Raw genomic sequence first — 22,568 nt, forward strand, 5'->3', positions numbered from 1 at the left:
TACTTTTACATTTGCATATAGACAGCTCATTACTCAATGATGCCGGCCTCAAGAGAATGTTTAATGTTAACTTACAGAATCCTGATGCTGTCCAGAGGAAGAGTACTTTTGCAAAATGTGAGGCAGTCTGTCATGATCCTCACTGTGCCTACTGTGAGTACTACTATATTGCTAGAAACTAGAATTTCAAAATAAATTGTGTTTGCTAGCATACTGTCCAAAAATAGAGATATACTAACTCTGATTTCAGTTGTCTGACTAGGCAGTGAATGCCTTTATTCTATATGATGCAGAAACGAGAAATGCAATCATTCCCCACCTCTGTATATTCATATCTGTACACAGAACGGATAATACTTGATTAAATACATTTTAGAATTGTTCTCAAATTGGAATTCTTGGCTTTTACATAAAAAACCTATAGCTGTTGCAGAGATGGGTAAAAACATCTGTTTAATTTGAGATAGATGTTTTCTTTCTGTGGATGTGTGTTAGAGAAACTGAAAAGTTATGTATAAATAGAATAGGGAAGACAGGCTTTTCTATGTTGACTTTACTACTTGCTTCAAACAAGGAATGTTTCTCTTGCCTGTTATGCAGCATACTGTTGTGTTTCTTGAGCTTTTTTAGACTTCTGTTCTATTAGAATCCTATGGGAAAGTATTCTACTTTTCTTTCTGTAAAAGATTTGGATATATTGATACTGGTTATGTCTCCTCTCCACCCATATTAATTATAAATATTTCCTTACCAATTTACACATTTTTTTCTTTTTTTAAGGTAGCATAACTTATGCCATCCTGTCTCTATTATTGGTTAAAATCCACATTGCATTTTAAGGCAGAGAAGATTTGAATTGTTCCTATAATTTTCATCTAATGTTTGCAAATTTCAGTGGCTATGAGATGCATTCAGCGTCACTGGCCTGTCAGCTGAACCTCAAATTGATGTCACTTATTTCCTGGCACCAAACATGCCACTCTGCATGCTGAGGAGGCACAAGGAAAGACAGACAGCACTTGAGGTGTGTTAAAGGATGTAAATGGGATGTGAACTGGAAAGGATGACTAAGAGTTCCAGATTCTGAATATAAAGGTAGTGAAAACATGCAAATGTGGTGGTGCATTCCCCCTTAACTCCTTTCCAGGCTGCAGTGTGATCTGAGAAAATGCCTTGTTCTTGAAAACACCACCTGGGCTCAGCTATTCCTGAGCTTATCAAAAAGCACTGTCTGCTCTCAGGAACTCCTAATGAACTTCTTTTTTTCTTGTGACCAGCCTTGATAAATATTTCTCTGGCCTGAATGGCATAACATTCCTACTCTCACACTTTTAAAGAACATGCTGACCCAAACTGTGGCCAGGATGAGATTCTGTTATGACTGAAGCCCATTCTCTTGTGGCTCTATGCACAGCAGGGCAAGATGGGGCCCCTTAGAGCCAACAAACCCTCAGGTTTGCTATACCTGGAGGATGGCCAAGCTATGACGTGTCCTGGGCTGATCTCCTCGCTCCTCGAGGCTTGATCCTTCGCCTGTCAGGAGATGCAAAATGAATATTTTCACTGACCTCTGTCCTGGCTTAGGGAAAACATGGGGGAAAAAACCTCCAAATGGGGTCCCTCCAGAAAGCAAATTCAAGCGGCACCTCCCCCAGCTTTTTCCCATCTTTTCGGGAAAAAGATTTCCTTGGAGAAAAGTGGAAAAAACTGTTTATTTAACAGAAATTGAATAATAATAGACAATAAAACCTCTCACTGTTTGATGAGATGGCAAATCCAGAAAAGTCCTTTTCGTGTGGTGTAGCTTGGCTCGCTCAGTCTCTTATCAGTCTCTCTGGCGCTGGAAAGTGCCGAGGCCCAGGCCCCGGTGGGCCACAGCCGTGAGCTCCCGGGGCTTGGCTGGATTTTCAGTCCAGAGCAGGTTTGAACAGATCCAAGAAAAAAAGGAAAAAAAACAGTCTGGGGAACTTGTCTGCCTCAGTTAGCTAAAAACTAACTAACAGCAAAGGAGAGCTCTGTCCTGCTGCCTGTCCGTGCTGCAGACGGCACAGTCCAGAGCAGCCTGTGGGGGAACAAGTGCTGCTTCTGGAAATAAACTGTGGATTCTTCTTTTCCCCCTTCTCTCAGAACCAGTCCTTGAGGTGCAGAGCTTAACATCCAGCATAAACAGATCAGAGAATTGGGGATACAAACATCATAAAGTCACCCCAGGTCACCTCTGAGGGGAATTTTTCCACAGGTACCTTGCACTGACTATTTCTGTCTGCGTGCTTACCCCCTGAGCATATGCTATAATAAATGTGGAAGTTAAGTTGTAGTTATGATTTAGGCTAAATGCTGTTAAGCGTTACTTCTCTGTTATATTGTTATGGTTAAGATATAAATAAGGTTATAAGTTAAGTTAAAGTACTGTTAAGTTTAAGTGTTGCTAAGCTTTAGGCTGCATTCTGTCTTTACACAGACACACACACACCCAGGTAGTTTCAATTAATTTCTGGTTTGATTGTCCGGATTTTGTTTGATGGTGGTGTTGCTTGCTTTCCCTGTTGAAAGCAGAGGGAATCTTGCCAATGAATCTATTGTGCTTTGTAGTTTAACATGAAATTTGACTTTTACTCCTACCCTTGCTGGTGATTTTTTTGAGCGATCTCAAGCACACTCATTCGGGACACTCAATTAACCTTTAACCTTTTAAACCACAATAACGATTTTGTTTTGAATTTCCTTGAATTCTCAAAATTGCTTCAGCAGTAGTAGGTCTTCTCAAAACTGTTGATTACATACATGTTCAAGTTAACATCTCTGTTTTGTGGTCCACCAGGTATATACTGCTAATTTTGGGATGGCTCATAATTGCAAAGAAAGTTGTACAGCCAAGCCTAATTCATAAAGATCTTGATAAGGTTCATTAATTACCTAGAGTAGCTGGATAAATCTCTTGGATGAAACCTGACATTATAAGAATTTCCTTTATAATGAGCTATAGAGGATTTGAAATAACTTCTTCAATTCAGGTTTAGTTATATTTAGTGAATAATTTTCTGTTTTCACACAGAATTTAATCCAGCATTAGTGTATTACTGACAGAGACAAACTGAAAGCTCCTTCCAAAGGAAAAATCCTTTCATGGTGATCTCCCCCAGCTTTTCAAAATAGCCTTTCTTCTAGATTCCTGATAAAGATTTCTTCTTGCAAGCAATCTTCTCTGTTCTAAACTTTTTCCTTCCTAGTAGACATCTGTTCTTCCTTATTGGGTGCCATACTTCTCTATTCTCCCAGTACAAACAAAAGTACAAGCATTAGATTTTTCTTCTGATTCCTTTCTATGTAACCAAGAAATGGAGTAGCTTAATAATTCTGTACAATATGGAAGCATTTGTTCTCTGTCTTCAATATGAGGGATCAGCCAGACTGACCAAACAGAGCTGAAAAATCTGTCATAGACATAGAAAAAAGATGGGAAAACCTATATTGTTCTTTCTGTGTTGAAATCTGTAGAGCCTCTAAGCAGAAGAAATTCTTTCTTTGTCCCCTTCTTTTGGGGTTGGTCTCCAGCATCCCTAGAGCCCTTGTGAGGGATTTACATCTTGGAGAGCAGAATCACATATCTGTAGAATGGCTCGGAAGTGACATTAACCATCATCTAGTTCCAACGTCCCTGCCATGGGCAGGGATGCAATTACCTAGGTAAGTTTGCTCAGAGTTCCATCTAACCTGGCCTTGAACAACTCCAGGAATGGGGCATAATGAATGCAATAGAATGAGGTACAGAGTTTTCATACCTGGTTTGTACTTCTGGAATTTATTCAGCTGCTCACCTTTCATTGGAATGATGCTGATAACCACACTCCTAAGTAGATTTTACTCTGCTAAATAATGACATCTCCTGTCACCCTGGTGAATCCAGCTACTTCCAGATGATCTCTTCCCTCACACCTCCAGGGAGAGCCCCAAGCAACTGAGAGAGCTCCTGCTGTTGTGGGAACCAGGGGTCTAAAGAACCATAGTTGTAAGGTGTGACCTACAAGTACCCAATACTTGGCCATAGGCAAAGACTTCCTTGCTATTAAAAACAGGTTCATCCCTGGTGGCAAATACAATCCTGGTGAAGGGAAGGGTATTTCCAAAGAGATCTGTAGGCATCGTCCTTCTAAATCAGGAAAACTGAGTAAAACTGGACAATGGGGAGAATACTGGAGTCGTTACTTACCAATGCTCATATTTTTCACTGTGTTTCACTATGTTCCTTAAAGAAAGTAGAAAACAGAAAGAGTAAAAAAATATTGATTTTGTTGGTGGATAATGACAAGGACAGCCTGTGATATTGTGCAATGCTAAATGATGGGATGTTACTGCTCTCCACTTTTATCAGAGCTTTTCTTGTGTTTTCCAAAATACTAAACTTAAAATATGGCATTGTGATAATGTACCAGGAAAAAAAATGCATCAGGTTTTAGATGGGTTGCATTTATGCAATCCTCATGATACTGGCAAATATTGGAATTTAAATAATTAAAAAATATGGAAGCAAAATAAAACACAATAATTTGAAATCAAAGCACTGTCTTTTCAGGATTTGTGTTTTCACAAATTTCCAGTATTGGAAGAATCTCAAAATGGGATTGCTGGCATAAGAGACTTTTCAGACTGCCAAAGCTCTATTATGCATATCTCTGACTCTTATCATACTAATTATTTACACAGAAAGCTATACCCCACCCCCTGTAAAAGTAAGGGAGAATATTTTTCGTGGAATATGCTGAGGAGTTGACCTACATAATGTAGCTTAAAGCAATGTAGCTTGAATAGCTTACTTTTTGAATATCTTTATTGTCAATGGTGCCACTCCTTAGAAGCGCTTGAGACGTTTGGATGAACAATTGAGAAGAAGAACAAAAAATCTTAGCCACCTAACCTTGAAAAAAGCCCAACTACCCTCACCATGAGTCTTCTGGAATGGGGTACCCACAAGATAGATGGTAAGTTCTTAAACATTAGTTGATAACTTTCCATATTGATATTTGATATGGGATAATGCTAAGAAAAACCCAAATATTTAATAAATAAGAACTTCTGAAAATGGATAAAATGTTTGTTAATTCTGACTACTGATTTTGAGAGCAGATGTAAAATTTATTTTCTGTGTGTGCTGAATAGATGTGAGCTGCAGGTCTTAGCAAAATAGTGAAAGCTAACTGCCAGTTAAAAAGAATTCTGCAATCTACCACTGCATTTTCCAGCAATAGTGTCTTAAATTCACTGTTGTCAGTGGTAACTTCTTTTTATTGTAACCTAATAAGGTCAGTGCTTAGCTACTATGACTCTTCCTACTACAAAATCATTCTCAACAGCCACAGCACAAATTTATTTGTCAAGTCCCTTCATTTAATCAGCACATCAAATGGGTAACAAAGCTCTGAAGCCATGAAAACAGGTTTTGAAGCATTGCTGAAAGCAAAACACTGATGAAAAACATTGATCTTTTGTTTCTAAAAAAAAAATCTGTATGAAGATAAGGGCAGGAAGTTTATGAGGTATTTATAAGGTGACTAAATAACACCCAGCACAGCACTGCTCTTAGGTGAAAAGTATTCTAATCAGGCATTGGTTTGGAATAACTCATTTTGAGTTTCTTCTGCTTCAGTAATCTGGAACGTGTTTCTTTGAAGTTCTGGGTGTACCCGACTTGATTGTAAAGACTTCTGTTATAATAAGCACCACAAAAAAAAAAATAAAAATCAACAAAAAACAAAACAAAAAAAAACCCACACAAATTTCTTACTACAACAGTTCGCAATGGTTTTAGTGATAGATTCTGGTGTTGTGAGGTTGGAAGAGAAGATATTTTGTCATAAAATTGATGCTTTAGGATTTTACATTTTATATTTTCTATTTTTATAATTGTAATCCTGCAATTCTTTAGTGTATAACTCTAACTCCATAGAGTGTGAGCTACTGATTTCCCATTTTAGTCAGACATAACAATTCTTCTCTAGGCCTGGGAATCAAGGACACCTTACTGTCTCAGACTCCGAGAAAGTAAACAAAAGTGGGTTGGGGAGGAGCAAACTTGGGGTAAACGACTTCCTTACCTGGAGGTGTAATTTGAAGATTAACCCCCAATATGCAGATGAACCAAATTTATAAAAGCGAAAAACTGTGACTGGTGTAGCCTCTGAGTGGGCTTCATCTGCCCTAAATGTACCTGAAGGCCCTTCAAAAATATAACTGCTTTTTATTCTCTTAATTTTGTTTGGCCTCTGTTTTTAGGTAGCCCAAAAAGGTATCAAAATATGTGCTAAGACTTAAGGGGCTGGTGTCAGCATCCCTTTTATTTTTGTAAGACTTAGTATAATTATATTAAATATTAGAATAATTAACTGCCATGCAGAATTAATAATTAATAATGACTTGTAAAATTTAAATATCCATCAGATTTATTTTTTATTTCCTGAAAAGCATCTTGGCTGACAATACTCAAAAGTTGTTGGTGTGTCCTGTCAGTGACAGTCTTTGTTCTTGCTGAGGTGACTATGTTTGAAAATTGAGAATGGAGCAGTTCAGGACACACTTTGCTAAAGATCAGGTAAAAAAAAATTTATATATATATGTATATATATATATATAAATTACATTTGAAATTGCTCATTTGCTTGCACATTTGTCAGTCAGTGCTGATGGTGTATATGCAGCGGTGGCAGGAGAGAGAACAGCCTGTGACATTTTCATACATGTGTGAAATGTATGCATTTCACATATTTCACATATGCATGGCAGATGCAGCCCTAATACCTGAAAGAATCAGTGAGCACTGGTCCACGACAAACTTGCTCCCCAGTGACAGAGCAGAGTAAACACTGCCCAGTTTAGAGGTGACATTTAGGGTGGACCGGTGTTTACTCCTTAACCTGGAGAGTTCTTCCAGAGTAAGAAATACAACAGGGCATTCAGGACACCTTGCAGCCTTTCAATACGATAAATCAAGGTTTGATTTTCTTTGCAGACCTCGTATGTGGTCGGTCTCTGCCTTCTCCCTGCAATTTTAAGTCTGCAGGGCAAACACATGCAAGCCAAAGTTATACATATGAAAGAGACAGTGCATACAAAGCATGCTGCAGGCAGAGCTTTGAATATAAAATCTGTGAGTTCAGAGTGGAAGCCCAGGTGTGCTGCTTGTTGTCTCAGCAGATGTAGCTATTTTCAATTAAGTTTATAAGAAAGTACAACTTGTTAGATTGTTAAAAGTCCTAAGGAGTTTCTCTCTCCATGCTGGTATGCTGGATACTGTGTGTTTGACTGGATGCTATCCTTTTAGTTCCTCTGTGGTTGACTTTTCTAGTTTATTTGTTACTTGGGGTTTTTTGTTTAATTTTTTTGTTTATTTTCTTCTCACATCCTCTTTGGTGTTTCAAGAACACAGTTGGATTCCCAGAATGAGTGTGCTTGAGGATTTTTCAGGTAATCCAACAGAAGAAGAGGAAAATTTTTGTTTGTTCTGTATTTCTTTCATCTGGACTTAACACAGTAGCATTTTCTTCTTTTTTTTTCAAAGTTTTAAAATTAAAAGCAAGTGTAAATTGCACCTAATATTTGCTAATCCTTTGGAATATATTGCAAGGTAAATTAATAATTAATCTGCTTGATAAATTCCTGGTCTGTTGAGCGTGGAGAGATCCATATTCTCCTGCTTCTGTATAGTAAATGCACTAAAGAGTATGAAGCACTCCACTGTATTTTATGACCCCTGAGAGATACTGGCGCACTGTGAAAAATTAACAGGTTTTATGGAAACCAGCTCTGACTAGTGGATGTGATGATTCTAAAGAACCTACAGTCACATTTTTACCCACCTCTATATCTTATGAATTACCTTTAAAATTCTTATGTTCAAAACCAAATTGGAGCATTTCATTTTTTGAAGGGACAAAATCAAGTCAGACCATTTCTGAGAGTCTTCACCGCTGAGAAGTTAAAACAATCCCTTTAAAGGTGTTTTTGTTTAGCAATGATCTTTTAAATTTGGGGAAGTGACAGGAGCTGTGGGTAACATGGGCTCAGGAGTCTGAAGCTCAACGCCATGCACCCCTATGGATGGGCTGAAGTAATTACCAGTTATTCTGGAGGGCTGCATGGCTCCTGGTGGGCCATGCAGAACAGCTTGCATTCTCAGCTGTCTGATCTCCTTTGCTCCTCCATGGAAGTTATGGGCCAACAATGCAAAGGAAGCTCAGGAAAGACCTTTTTTTTCTCTACAATTGCCCGAAAGGAGGTTGCAGCCAGGTTGGTCTCTTTTCACAGGTAAAAGGTAATTGGACAAAATGCACCAGGGAAGGTTTAGATTGGTTAGGAAAAACATTCCTCCACAGGAAGGCTGACCAAGCATTGCAAAGGCTGTCCAGGGAAGTAAGTGGCGGAGTCACCATCAGTGGATGTTTTTAGAAGATGTGTAGATTTGGTGGTTATGGATGGTTTAGTGGTGAGCTTGGGCAGTGCTGGGTTAATCATTGGGTTCAATGGTCTTAGAGTTTTTTTCTGACCTTAATGATTCTTTGATTGCATGATTTTTCCTGCACATGATGTTAACAATCAGGACTGAAGATGTTTGTAATAAATTTCTTCCCTTATTTAAGCAAACAAACTCTTATAGTCCAAACAGGACTAAAATAGCCAAAAAGGCTATTTGAGGGAGAGGGAGGGAGTTGAACTAGGCACTCTGACCTTTTAAGAGCCACACCACTTTGATCTTTGAGCTTTGACACTGATTTCAAGGGCTTTTTCCTGAATCTTCAATTTCTAAAAATTGGTCAGTCCACAAAAGCAAGGATTACAGTTCCATTTTTTCCCAACTTTCTGTTCTTAGTGACAAAAGAGCTGGGTGGATTGTTTTAAAGGTAATCCCTGAGCACTTATCTTTGGCCTCCAGATAGCACAGGCTGCTGCTGAGCAAGCAACCAGCCACGATGTGTAAACCATATTCATTAGGACTTCTGACAGGCTGCAGTTTAGCTCTGACCTTGTGATTAACAGGAGAATGGAAAGGGTTTGTGTGCAGGGTGAAGTTTTAATCTCCACCCAGGAGGTGCCTAAGTAAATCCTATTAGAAAGAATAGGATCTGAGCACATGGGTTTCACATGTGATTTTGACCATATCCCTGCTAAATTCGTTAGAATTACGTCAAAGCACATGGCTGGTAAACTTAAAATAATGTTTCACACTACATTGCAGAAAAAAATTGGCTCAGAGATTTTATTTTGCTTTGAAATTGCTTAGATATAGGTTTAGAAAGCTCTAGGTATATAGGTATATTGAAGATTAATAATTCAAATTCTTCTCTCCTATATTTAACCTTCTTTACCACAGAATTTTTTTTTAAAATGTAGTAAAATGCACTGTCACCAATTGTGGGGCAAATGAAATTGTTACCATTAATGTGTATTTAACCTCTAGTGAAAATGATTTTTTTTCTGGTTTTTTTGGGTTTTTTTTGGTGTTTTTTTGGGAAGGGAACAGTTAAAATGACACAGAAAATTGTACTAATGAAAAGTCAATAAACTATCAGAGCAGCGCAGGATACTGTTGCCTGTGCCCCAAACCATGACTAAGCTTCAAGGGAGTTTCAATTCCATTGCTAAGACCAGAAGCTTGAGTCCTCTTCTGTTATCTACATATTTCCCAGATATTTTTCCTATTAGTAACAGTAGCAGTTTAATACTAGGAAATCTGCTGTGTAATTACCCTATGGCCTTAATTTTGAACAGTTAATTATGAAATATGGGCTTTTTTTGTTTGTTTGTTTTGGGGTTTTTTCCCTGTATGTAGTAAAGTGTTGTTATAATGAGTTTAATTAAGCAAAAATGCATGTTGGCCTGCAATGTTACAAGAGGTTGCTATGTGCCAATAAATCATAATTAAATGTATTTAGTGTAATTGAAGGTGTCATTCACAATCTTGTTGCTTGTAAAAAATGTTAATTGTTTCCTTAAATGGCAAGCCCTTCCAATTATAAAGAAAATGAACCAAAAGCTCATTTTGTTAGCCAGCAACGATGTAATGTTTAGTTTACAAAGAATATCAGTGTTTTATTCATGAGAAGTTATTTAATATGCTAAAGTAAGTGGTAATATTTGGGGTGCCTGGAGAGATTTGAATGTGCATTTTTTTGTTTTTTTACAAAATGTTTGCTTATTCACAGGTTGTTTTGGTGGAGTGTAGTTATGGGGAGGGCAGTGACATCTGCTGAAAGGCACAGAAGAATCCCCAAAGAAAGCTTTGTGGCTTAACTGGACAGGACAAAGCAGTTTAAATACGGACTATGTGAACTCTGCTCATTTTGAGTTAAGAACTAGGACTCTTAGGGCTCAAATGTAATTTAGAAGTAATCAGCGAGCACATGAGTGTAAAACTCTGGGATTATTCAGGTGAGTAACACCCTGTTGTAGCTTCTTTGAACCATTATTTTAAAAAGGAATATTTTGTTGTGGGCTGTTTTTGCGAGTCTGCGCTCACACATCTGTGTTTAAATTAGGTTTTTAGTATACAAAAAGATGTGTACCTGTCCTATCCAGAAATATGAGTAAGCTTTTAGGGGGAGAATGAACTTTTCTGTATATTTGGAGAACATGTAACATGTTAATGCAATGAAGAACAATAGTCCCTGCATACCAGATTTTAATTTTCTGTGAAACTCACTATGCCATTGTTCTTTTCCTCTCACCACCATTCCTACACACTTTTCTGTATCCCAGATGGGTTACTGTTAAAGCCAAAAGCAGGGGCTCAGCTCTGCTTTCATGGCAGTGTCAGTGTCTCTGATAGCATTTAAGTTTATTAAGTTTATCTCTGATAGATTTAAATTTACCCTTTGCAGACCTGCATTAACAGAGGAATAATGCTGCATGTGCAGGGGAAAAAAAAAGAAAGACAGAAAAGTTTGGTGTTGTAACTTTTGTATTCTTTTGAGTCCAATTTACAAACAAGGTAGTAGAAAGTTTTCCATGTGGAACACTGTCATTATTAAACTTGTAAAAGTAGAATTATTTTATTTATTTCTCCATTTGTGGATCTCAGTTCCTCCAGTCTTCACAATGAACAATTCTGGGAGACAGTGCTTAGAAGCAGCTGCAGGCCTTCGTGTGTCTGAAGGGCACAATAGGAGTATAAAGAATTTAAATATCATTCATTTTCTTTTCCTTTGCTCCTTTTTTCCCCACCTTCCCCATGCCATTCCACATCATGGGAATCAATCAGTCATTCAGAGCCATGGACAATGACCCCCTACCTTTCACAGCTCATATCCAAAAATCCTTTGGCAAAGCAGAGCTGGACTCCAGCTATCTCAGCACTGCTGGAAGTCACATTCTGCGCTGTTGGACATTGAGATTCATGAATCACAGGCTTGCACTGTACGCAGAGTACCTTCAATCATTTGTCAGAAACGTTGGCTGATCACTGTCTGAGCACTATATACATCCACTTGTGTTTTAATGCCTTTTCAGTTTTCACAATGAGCCTGGGGAACCTCACTGGAATGAAGCTCCTTTCTGATTAAAATGTCTTGTCTTTAAATCCAGCTTTGCAGCAGGGGTGCCAGCCTGAAGGGCACAGCATGGCCAGGGTACACTTCTGGTGATTGATACAACTTCACTTCCCTGATGATCATCCCAAATAAATCTCCTCAGTATTTTCAGACAGGATGTAGATGTCCTTTACATCCATATAAATCTTCAGCCAGGAGAAAATTAGCCAAGTCCAGACATTGATCTTGTGAGGTAAATTGTACTTGGGCAGCAGGGGATCCATTGATAAACAATGAAGCAATGCAGATAACTTACCAGCTTACTTTTAATCAATGCAGCTTCTCACAATGTATTATTCCAGCAATGGGTCTAAATCACTGTGCACTATAAGAGTTGTTTTCAAAACCTTTTAATCTAATTGGAAAATCTTCCTTTCTACTGGTAATAAACACTCACTAAACTGTCTGCACCTAATTGAGCTGTAGTAATTTATGTGAGCTCCCCACTGCTTTTTCTCCCTTTAATCAGACAGACTGCTTTACATCTTTAACTAATGAAACCTAAGACTTCGCCAAGAAGATTTGATCAAATGTCACTACTGAATAAATCTTCATTAACACTGACATGTCCCACAGCCTCTCCATGTCCCTTTTCATCATTAACTCAGAGCAACATCATCATAGAAAAGTGATGGCCGCTTCTTTATTTACATATATAATTAAGCGGTAGTCAACAATGTCACACCAAATAAGATCTTGAAAAGAAAATTTATTGTAGCTTTTTGTCAGGACATAATGACAGTAACTGCACTGAAGCATTTTTTCCTGGAAAGAAGATCTCAGCCCTAGACATGCTAGAAATGCCACCAGCTGCCATGTACACTCCTAAAAGCCTTCCCTGTAGTAAAGCTGTTCAGATCTGTCCTTATCCTTGATAAATAAGAATTCCTGTCCACCTAGCAGTGCTTTAAAGAGATTTTAAAGTTGGCTCGAGTAGTGAGAATGTACAGCTGCTTCCCACAGGAGTGTCAGGAATTCACATGTGTGATACCTAACACAAGCCCTTTGATGGTATTGCTGGATATAACATAAGCAGCACCTGTCAACAATAAATGGAACAGTAAAAGGTTCTCCCATGTTTGTGTGGGAGAGAATGAGAGAATTTTGCAGAGCAGGCCAATATAGACCAGAGTTAAAATTACAAGGGAAAAAGAAGCAAACCAGTACTCTATGAGGCAAAACAGAACTGCATTTTGGATTTTCCCTAATGGCATACATGACTTTTTTATACATAAAAAATCAGAGGTGCCAAAGAATACCACTGATACATTCAGAATACCAGGTGTAGGTATTTCAGTGTGCTCAGCGTTAATTCCATGTATAAAGTTGATTCTGTACTGTCTTTCACTGTAAAGTCAGGTGAATGAATGCTTTGGAAAGTCTTTGTGTTGCTCATCAAACATTTAGTAAGTGGTAAAAGACAAAAAAGATGTTAGGAATGTGAATACTGATACTTTAATGGGAATTGGGAAAAGTGTTAAAGCATGAATTGGGAAATGCATGTTGAAATGGAGTTGGAGGCAGGGACTGTGATAGCAAAGACAGTAATTGCTAAACTGGATGAAAAGGAACAGCTCATAGTGGTCAGTGCTAAGGTTAGATAGGTTGAAAAAGAAGACAATTTTGGCAGTGTAGTTTGTCAAAAGTCTTTTGTCTGGCAGGTAATGCAGGCAGGACAGACAGAACAGTGCCACATCTGACCTGGCCTGGCATTTTCCTTGAAAAGCTTCCTGAGCTATGACATTGCAGAGTGCATGCATTGATTGAATTGGACCTGCTAAGCTCAGCAGACATTTTATGTCTGCAGCATCTACTGGTAATATATATATATATGTGTGTGTGTGTGTGTGCGTGTGTATATATGACATGTATGTGCATGTGGGAGCATGTAGTGTGTCTGACTCTTTTACAAACACCATGTGAGAGTGTTCTCCTAAGAAACCCTCTGGTCCTTTCTACAATCAACATTTTTTTAATGGCATGGAATGACAACAATTGAGTCAAGATGATGAAACAGGAGGCAGGACTAGGATGGATAAAATAAAACTTTTATACTTACTTTTTACACCATGTCATGTAGACCAGAGGAAAACTTGATATTTAAGAGAGAGAGTGCATTAGGATTTTCTTTAGTCCTTTGCTGTTAGCAACTTTTTAACTATTCATCCATGAATAATTTTTTGTAAGGTTAATAATACTTTCTGGAATGTTTAGCAATGTCTGGCCTTCCATCTTAGACAAACCACTTAAAATAATGTCAGTCATAGATGACTTTGGAGCACAGCTGGAGCCTGAACAAAATTTTGTTTTTCAAGGGCAGATTTTAGCTTCAGATAACTCTGTTCTTTTGTGTTCCTGAGGGATTTATATTGGGTTGCTCTAGCACTTGAAGATAAAGGGAAAATTCATAGTAGATGATTCATATTATGTAAATTAGTTAGATTCTGTATTTCTTTAATCATGAGAAACAATCACAGTTGTGTTGTACAAAAATATTCTGACTGTGGAATCAACATTGTTTGAAAGGTGAAGATGAAAGTACAATTGCTCAATACATTTTGAAAGACAGGCACAGGCAGAGATTTTAGAGATACCTGCTAGCCTGTGGTTACACTGAATATGCCACATGTACCATGTATATTTCAGAAAGGCTTGGTACCCATCATACAAATTCCAAAACCTAATTATTTTAATAAGGAAATAATTTTGTTGCAGATACATTGTCTTGGTGTTATATTTTAGCCTAATATGCAGGATCTCTCCTTGGTTAATGCTCCATGTTGGCAATAAAGTCTATGGGTGGATCTTGTCATCAATACTGAGAAGGAATAGCTACTTGATCTATCAAAGCAAAAATACTGCTTCCAGAAATGCTGAGCTCTTCCATAGCAACTGTTGAAATGCTAAAGCTTTGGAAGGCCCATGACTGAAAAAATCCGTGGTATAGATATACACATGATTATTGCATGTGTCTATCAGAGTGGACACACAACTTGGTGTAATGACCTGTGTTGTGACCCTGTGTTACACCAATTCTGCTTTAAGAAATGATAGTAAGTTCCTTTAGACACCTGATATACACATGCTAGTAAAAAAAAAAAGTGTTTATGTACTTTCCGAGAAACAGACATCACAACAGACATCACAGGATTTTATTCATACATAATTTATCTTTCTGGGCTATTATATCAGCTTATCCAGCACATCCAATAAAAGTGTATGTGATCCATTTGGACGAATTGCTTGCCAGGCATTGCTTTCTCGGTTTTCTTTTTTTACTGCTTTAGCCTAGTGAATGTAAAAAACTGCTCAACTTGAGTATGCACACAAACAGAAATAGCAGACTGGAGCATGTTTTACAGCTTATGTTGTGCTGTTGGAAACCTGAAACCTGTAGATCAATGACAGTGTTTTATTTCTTTTCCAATGATGGAAGAGAGAAAAAGATGAACTACAAGATGATCAAAAAGCATTTTTCCACTGCTGCTCCTTGATATACTATTCTCTGTAATATAAATGCTATAATAAATCATACTTTCTGTTTGTTCCATGTCTTGGGGTCAGTGTTCAACATACTCAGTGGAACTGGCTTTTTTTCTTTATTGTTCCAATGAAAGCCTGTGAATATGCTCCAGCCAGCTTATCTGATTGTTTGTTCTGCTCTGCTAAGCAAACCATGCAAGTGTGCCTAAACTAAATTACCTGATGCAAGTCTATACTGATATCATTCCAGTAGAGACTCCTCCATCTGTTTCCTTTTATTCCCTTTCTTGTGTCTTTTTCCCAGACATTGTTCATTAAAACCATTGAAGACAAGAACAGTCATAAAAAGACATATAGCTGCTTGTAGCAAGCATCTGTGACCTAAATGCTAAAATATTTTAAATGCAAAAAATTATGTTTCCTGACCTAAAGTGAATTTATTAAAATAGGCAGTATTCTTGGTCTTCAGATTAATAGAGTGAAAGGATTACTAATTTCAGACATAGATATCTAACAGATTATTTTTCTAGCTTTTATGTAACTGGACATGAGATATTATGGTTTTCTTCAAGAATAATTTTAACAAAAAGTTCACTACCTTAATTGGGCTTAAACCTCTATGACTAGAAATAAACTGTGGGCACATTTCTTGAAAAGATAAGAGCCGAATGATAGGACTGGGAAAGTTGGAATGAATGAGCAACAAATTTTAAAAAGCATTATACAGCTTGTAAGGACTAAAATATTTTTTTCTTTTTTATTTCTGAACCTAGTCTAAATTATTTGGGGGAGTGCATATGTGAAGGGATTCCTAACATGACTGTGAGATTGGGGGCTTAAAGAGCTTTAACTGAGCTGTCATTAGACAGCCCTCTTGAAGACCAGAGCTTAGAAATAAGTACTCTGGAAAGTATAAAAGAACAATTCACTTTGATAAGGCATATGATCAACCCAAAAATGTACAGGTAGTTGAACAAAAATTGGAAGGATGTTTTTGCACACTTTAATTTTTTCTATTGTTGCATCATGCTCTCAGCTCAATATTTTGTACTTTGCCTTCCATGATGGTCTGAAAAAAAAAGGAAACTCAGTTTCAAAGAATTCAAGATTATGAGATCCCCATTCTCCCAGGCAAAACAGTCTCATTTGGTGAAGAGTCTTCCTTGCCAGTGAATGTCTAAAACAAATTTTTCTGAAATAGGGATCAGTGTTATTTAAAAGTTTCCCTGAATTGCAAAAACACTAATGAAATCTGTGGATGAGATGGTACCTGCCTGGACTCATAGATGTGTCTGTCTGATTGGGAAGAAATATTAATCCCATCTCATGAAGGTGCTGTTTCTCAAGAAAAAACACAGGTACATATGCATAGCCTGCATCTAAACAACTTGTGGTTTAACCCCAGCTGGCAACTAAGTAGCACACACCCACTCACTCACTACCCCCAACCTCCCTCCTGCCTCTGATGTGATGGGAAAGAGAATTAGAAAAACGTAAAGTCCATGGTTGAGATAAGAACAGTTTAATACTTGAAATAAATTAAAATAAAGTAATAATAATATAAAAGAGAGATGAATAAAACAAGGAAAATAAGTGATGCGTAATGCAGCTAGTCACCACACTCTGAATGATGCCCAGCCTGTCCCTGAGCAGCGATCAGCAGCTCCCAGCCAGCTCCCCACAGTTTACATACTGAGTATGATTTCCTATGATATTATATTATATTATATTATATTATATTATATTATATATTATATATCTTATATTATATTATATTATATTATATTATATTATATTATATTATATTATATTATATTATATTATATTATATTATATTATATTATATTATATTATATTATATATTATATATTATATATTATATATTTTATATTATATTATATTATATTATATTATATTATATTATATTATATTATATTATATTATATTATATTATATTATATTATAGAATAGAATAGAATAGAATAGAATAGAATAGAATAGAATAGAATAGAATAGAATAGAATAGAATAGAATAGAATAACCCTTTGGCCAGTTTGGATCTGCTGTCCTGGAAGTGCTGTCTCCTTACTGCCAGAGCAAGAGAAACTGAAAAATCCTTGATTTAGAGTAGACACTACTAAAGCAACAACTAAAATATTTCTGTTATCATCATTATGCTCATACTAAACTTAACCATAACAGTGCCCCAGATACTAGGAATAAAATAAGCTCTATCCCAGCTGAAACCAGGACACAATTGCATGAGGGTAATTTGCCTCTTAAGTTTTCTTCTGAAAAACTGAACTTCTAGAATTGCAGGATTACTACTTTTACCCAGGAATAGAATGAAAAATTAACTCAGTAATGTTATCAGATTATCAGATTTGAAGCCAAATTCACATCCTTAATATCTATAAAAAATGTTTCCCTTTCCAAAGTCAGTTTCTAGTAGGACTTTAGAAAAAATGCAATGTTTGTATTAACCCATGGTTTGCTGGTCTATTTTGCAAAGTCAAAGATGACATTCCAAATTTTTCATACTCATAAGCTCTCATGGGCAATGTTTGTTTTGTTATAAGGCAGAGAGAGAAATTAACTGAGAAGCTTGGATCTGAGTCTGAACTGATTTGAAGAGGTTGGTCATACCAGTTGCGGAAATGGTTTGGTACAGATATTTGTTGTGAACATCTAAACCTGGATAGCAAATTATTTGTGTTGTGCACAGTACTTTGAGATCCATTTGAGGTAAGAAAAAAGCAACATAATCAGTAGTATTTTCAACATAAATTTTTGTATGGTACAATTTGTACAATTGAGTGACCTCTGAAAAAGTTAAGAAGTTGCTCTTAGTTCATGTATCAATGCCTAACCACATTTTATAAGCTTTTCCTAAATAAGTTCAATCTTTTAATAATGTCAAAGGTTCTCAGATAATACGCTTTTCCAAAATATTTTTGGCAACTCTATCTCATAGTTGAATAGATGATTAACAGATTTCCTTCTCCACTGTTTTGGTCTTTCTTATTTTATTACCTAATCTGAAGTCTACTGAAATTTATGGGTTCCTGCCCCTCAGAATAATGAGTTTTGTTCTGAGATTCTCATGAATGATGAAATCATAAATTCTTTTTTAATGACTTTTTAAAATTTTGATATCAAAATTTTAACGGCTAGAACCTCTAGTGTTTTAGAAGGAGCTTTGTATTATTTTCTGATGCTGTGCTCTATACTTACTCTCTTATAACTAGCTGTTAAACTTCTGCAAGGAAGACCCTTATCATAATGAATTTCATATTTTTTATTAGAATAGGAAGAAGATATCTCTTTTCACTTTGCTTCCCTCAGTAAAGTGTTTTATGCCCAAAACAATGTCATTAAGCTCAAAGTAGAAAATATGAGTAACTGTTTCACATATTTCACACTAATGTAATTACAGAGGGTAATAGGACATCTCCCTGAAAAATCAAGCTTTTTAAAATCAATCTTTCTTTTTTTCTCTTAGATCAATTAACTGGAAAAAATATTTACTGTACCATTTTACAATTAAACTTATAAGTGCTGTTTGACATCTAAAATGAATTTTTGTTTCTCTTTCGAAGCTGATTGATTTGCTTGTAATGTAGTTTTCTCCCTACTGCATCATACTCATACACTTCTGCTGCTGAAGGCCCTCCCGTAATTATTAAGCGTTAGCAATATCTTTTAGCAGGAGAAAGAAACCCAGCTGCCAACCTTTCAGTGGGATAATAACACTTCAGAACACATTGGTCCAAAGCTGAGTTGGGTTTTCTAAGGAGACTTCACCTGCATAGGTAAATATGAAATCAAAATTTAAATTGAGTGAAAGATTGAACAGAAGATAGAGTGATGATATGATTGACAGATATAAAAGCATTTTCATTGCAAAATTTATTGGCATTCCATTTGCCAGAGAAAATTCATAATAATCTGAAATTGCAGGTGAGCCAGTCTGATTGAGAGGCAGCACCTATCTCTTGCAGTGAGTGGCACAGTCTTCTAAAAGGGTAAGATACTGACTGCATAAACAAGGAGTTCTCTGTCCTTGGTTTTTAGGTGAAGGCTCAAGGTGCAATATGTCTCAAATACCTTTATGTGTCTAAATAACAAACATCCTCCCTCTAGTTAATTGCCTTTGTGGTCAATGGGCAGAAACGGGCACTTCAAGCCAGTGATTCACGGGACAGATTATCCTTGAATGAGACAAATCATGCCTCAGATGTGCCCCTCTAAGTGTCAAAATTTGGCTGAGATGAATCTTGCCCAAATGCCTTCTGTGAAATGTAATTCAGTCATGCTCAAGTGAGTACAGTCAGAGCTGGGCTGGTGGACAGATTCTCTAGCCTAACCAAGCCTCTGAGGCTACTTCTGAAAGAAGACCATTGGGCCCTCATGATCTTAACCTCTGTGAGGTGCCAGGGCTTGAGATTCCATTCCCTAAACTTGCTTTCTATAAAGTGTGTAAGAAAATCAGTGTCTTTCATATTTGTACAAGTGAAGACTTGCCATACCTGTGGATATTGATATATACCTCCGTATATAGGTATACTTTAAAAGAAAAAACTTAGTACCAAAGTAAATAATGTATAATAAAAATTATATATGAGAACATAAATATAAAACTGAAAAATTTTCCTAGGTAAGTGGAAAGCTTCAATTTTTTATGCTCCAGCGTTATATATCATAACAATTCTATCCAGTTGTTCATTCCTGAAATTTAGTTAAAGTGTCATTTTTAAACATCTATGGACTAGTTTTTATACAAATATATAATTACCTGTGACTTAAAGGCAGACTATGACAAAACTTAATCACTGCCATTTATGCCTTGTAAGTCAAAGGTCATGCTATATTTATATTTGCTTAAGTTTATGGTATCCTGAACACATGAATTTGATATGAAGTGGTGCAACAATATTTTGTGAAAATTGCAGAATACTCAGCAGAAACTGAATGTCAGTGATCCACTATTTGGGAATTGAAAGAATTTGCAATCAGTTTTAATCCTTTCCCCCAGGTGCCTGTGTGTCAATTTTGTTTCAGTTCCTGGGGATACCTAGGTGTCATAAAGGGATAAATCTATATTAGTATTTAAACTTCCCAAAGTACAGTAGTGGTTGGGAGTTCTTTTCCCCTACATAACAGGTTGTAAAACATGGAATGAAGGTGACATTTTTGTTCCATATGAATTCCCATAGCAAGTAAGCATAATGGATTCTGATCCACAGCCCAGATTAATAAGAATCAGCATGCGAAATGTACTGCCTGATCCTCCTATGTGTTGAGTTTCTGCCTTCTGACTTCTTTTCCTTTTCCTCAGAGTTTTGTATTTTTTCATGATCTTAGTTTTCTCTTTAGCTACTTTTAGACCACTGACACTTGCCTATGCATCTTACCTACATGTTAATGCAACAACAACAGGTCTACAATTTCTTACAGTAAAGGTGGGTTAGGCAGTGGATCTTAACAGAGCTAGGCCCTGGGTACTGAGTAGCTAAACAGCACAGGATTGAGCAAATCCCATATTACAACCAGTGCTGAAGAGGATGCCCATAATACAGAAAATAATTGAGCAGTTATATAAGGAAGTCTTCTGTGGGGGCTCAGATTATTTTTAATTTGGTTGAGTGGTCTTTTATGGACAAGCTGTCAAAGAGAAAACCATGCATTGGACATGTTGGACGTGATCGTGTCATCTTTTTAAATGCTGAACAATTTTCAGCTGATCAGTTTTATTCTACAACTAAATTCATGTAATAAAGTACACCCAGGCAATTATCATTCTTTTGCTACTTTCTTCCCCCAGCTTCAGCCTCAAGATATCCTCAGCTGCTGATTCTCAGGTTTTGCATTAGGGCCTGAAATACTGAGCTGTATCTCTCAGATAAAAATAGCAATCTTCTGTCATTTACCAGCCTGGGAGGTCTCCTGGCCAGACTTGCACAGATTGCATTTCATACCTGTGCTTTGAGTGTGTCTGCTGCTGGAATGGCATCAGGGCACCCTTGGCACAGCTTCACTTGGCTACTCTGAAGAAATGCTCTCACTGACAGTGTGTGATGTGAATCAGAAACACACTGTCCTCCATAAAAACTGGCATGGCTGGCCACCATTTCACTGATTCTCTGCTCTAATCATCCCACTGCATCCTTTTTTTTTACTCCACCATGGTTTCTTGATCCTTAGCACCAGAGGATGGGTCAGCCACCCCCAGTCATAGGTTTGCCTTTTTGCCAGGAACCTGTAGGTACATGAACATAGCAAACCTTCTGGCATCAGACACAGTGGCATACATACAGTCATCATCTTCTTTATCATCTTCCTTATCTTGATCAAAGTGACCACTGCCACTATCACCACCTCCTTGAAGTTTTCCCTCTCTGGCATTCCCCCATCTTTCTGTTCATAATTCCCTGCCACCAGTCATTTGTGCTGTCACAGCACAAGCCTAAACCTTGATATCTTTGTTATTACAGATGATAACTAGCAACAGCACCAGCTGCAGAAAGCTATAGCTCCTTCACTGCTTTTGGAGGCATACCCACTGCTCTGGAAACAACAGAAAACAAGTTTTCCACTTCAGGAAAAATATGCAGCTGCATTCTTACTTGTGGGACCATTGCCAGGCTCCAGCCTATGCTGCCTCTAAGTGCACTTTGCTTACAAGTCATTTGGGAGGTTGATACACACATGCAAGCACACAATCCTTGCAGTATGAGTACACGAATACCATTCCAGTGGTAGTGTAGGGAGGGTTCTGAAATTTCATCCAAGCTGTTGCTGACCACAGAAGGCTGGTCCATAAACATTGCTGCCAAGGAACTGCCCAGAAATACCACCTCAGCCCAGCATCACATTGTGCTGGCTAAGACGGCAAGATGCAGTGCACTAGGGCATGTGACTTAAACATCATGTCCCGTGTGAGTACGTAAACTTGCTTCATTTGCAACCAAAAGGTAACCTAGCATTGCTCATGTCCTCTATTAATCACAGAATAATAGAAACATATAATCATCAAGGTTGGACAAGATCTCTAAGGTCATCAAGTCCAGCCTTTGAGTGAACACTACTATGCCAACTAAAGCATGGCACTAAGTGCCACATCCAATTCTTTCTTAAACACTTCCAGGGAAGGTAACTCCATCACCTCCCTAGGCAGCCTTTTCCAGTGCCTAACTACCCTTTCAGTGAAAAAATTCTTCCTGATGTCCACCCTGAACCTCCTTTTGATGTAGTTTTAGGTTATGTCTGCTTGTCATGTTGTTAATAACCTTGGAAAAGAGGCTGAGCCCCATCTTGCTACAATGCACCTTCCTTTTTTTTTTGTTTGCAATCAAATCGGTGTAATACTTCTGATTTTATAACAGGAACTTAATGAACTTTATAGAATTAATGGGTGGAATCCTGAGCTACTGTAAATTTTGATCATTCATTTGAAGTGAAAAACCTGCTTTGCCTATCTGCATCTGATCCATTTTAAGACACTGTATT

At 37.3% G+C, this 22,568-nt stretch overlaps 1 long non-coding RNA gene across 1 annotated transcript; it reads left to right on the forward strand.

Annotated features, from left to right (window-relative positions):
- Positions 1-6,459: 6,459 nt before the first annotated feature.
- LOC111929423 (uncharacterized) lies at positions 6,460-19,084 on the forward strand. The gene is made up of 5 exons (XR_002864701.2): positions 6,460-6,586; positions 10,194-10,419; positions 17,643-17,804; positions 18,766-18,871; positions 19,020-19,084. It is a non-coding gene; the product is annotated as an uncharacterized LOC111929423 (long non-coding RNA).
- Positions 19,085-22,568: the final 3,484 nt, after the last annotated feature.

This window comes from Cyanistes caeruleus, chromosome 5 (genome assembly GCF_971803275.1).
Source record: "Cyanistes caeruleus chromosome 5, bCyaCae1.hap1.1, whole genome shotgun sequence".
NCBI classification, from domain to species: Eukaryota; Metazoa; Chordata; class Aves; order Passeriformes; family Paridae; genus Cyanistes; species Cyanistes caeruleus.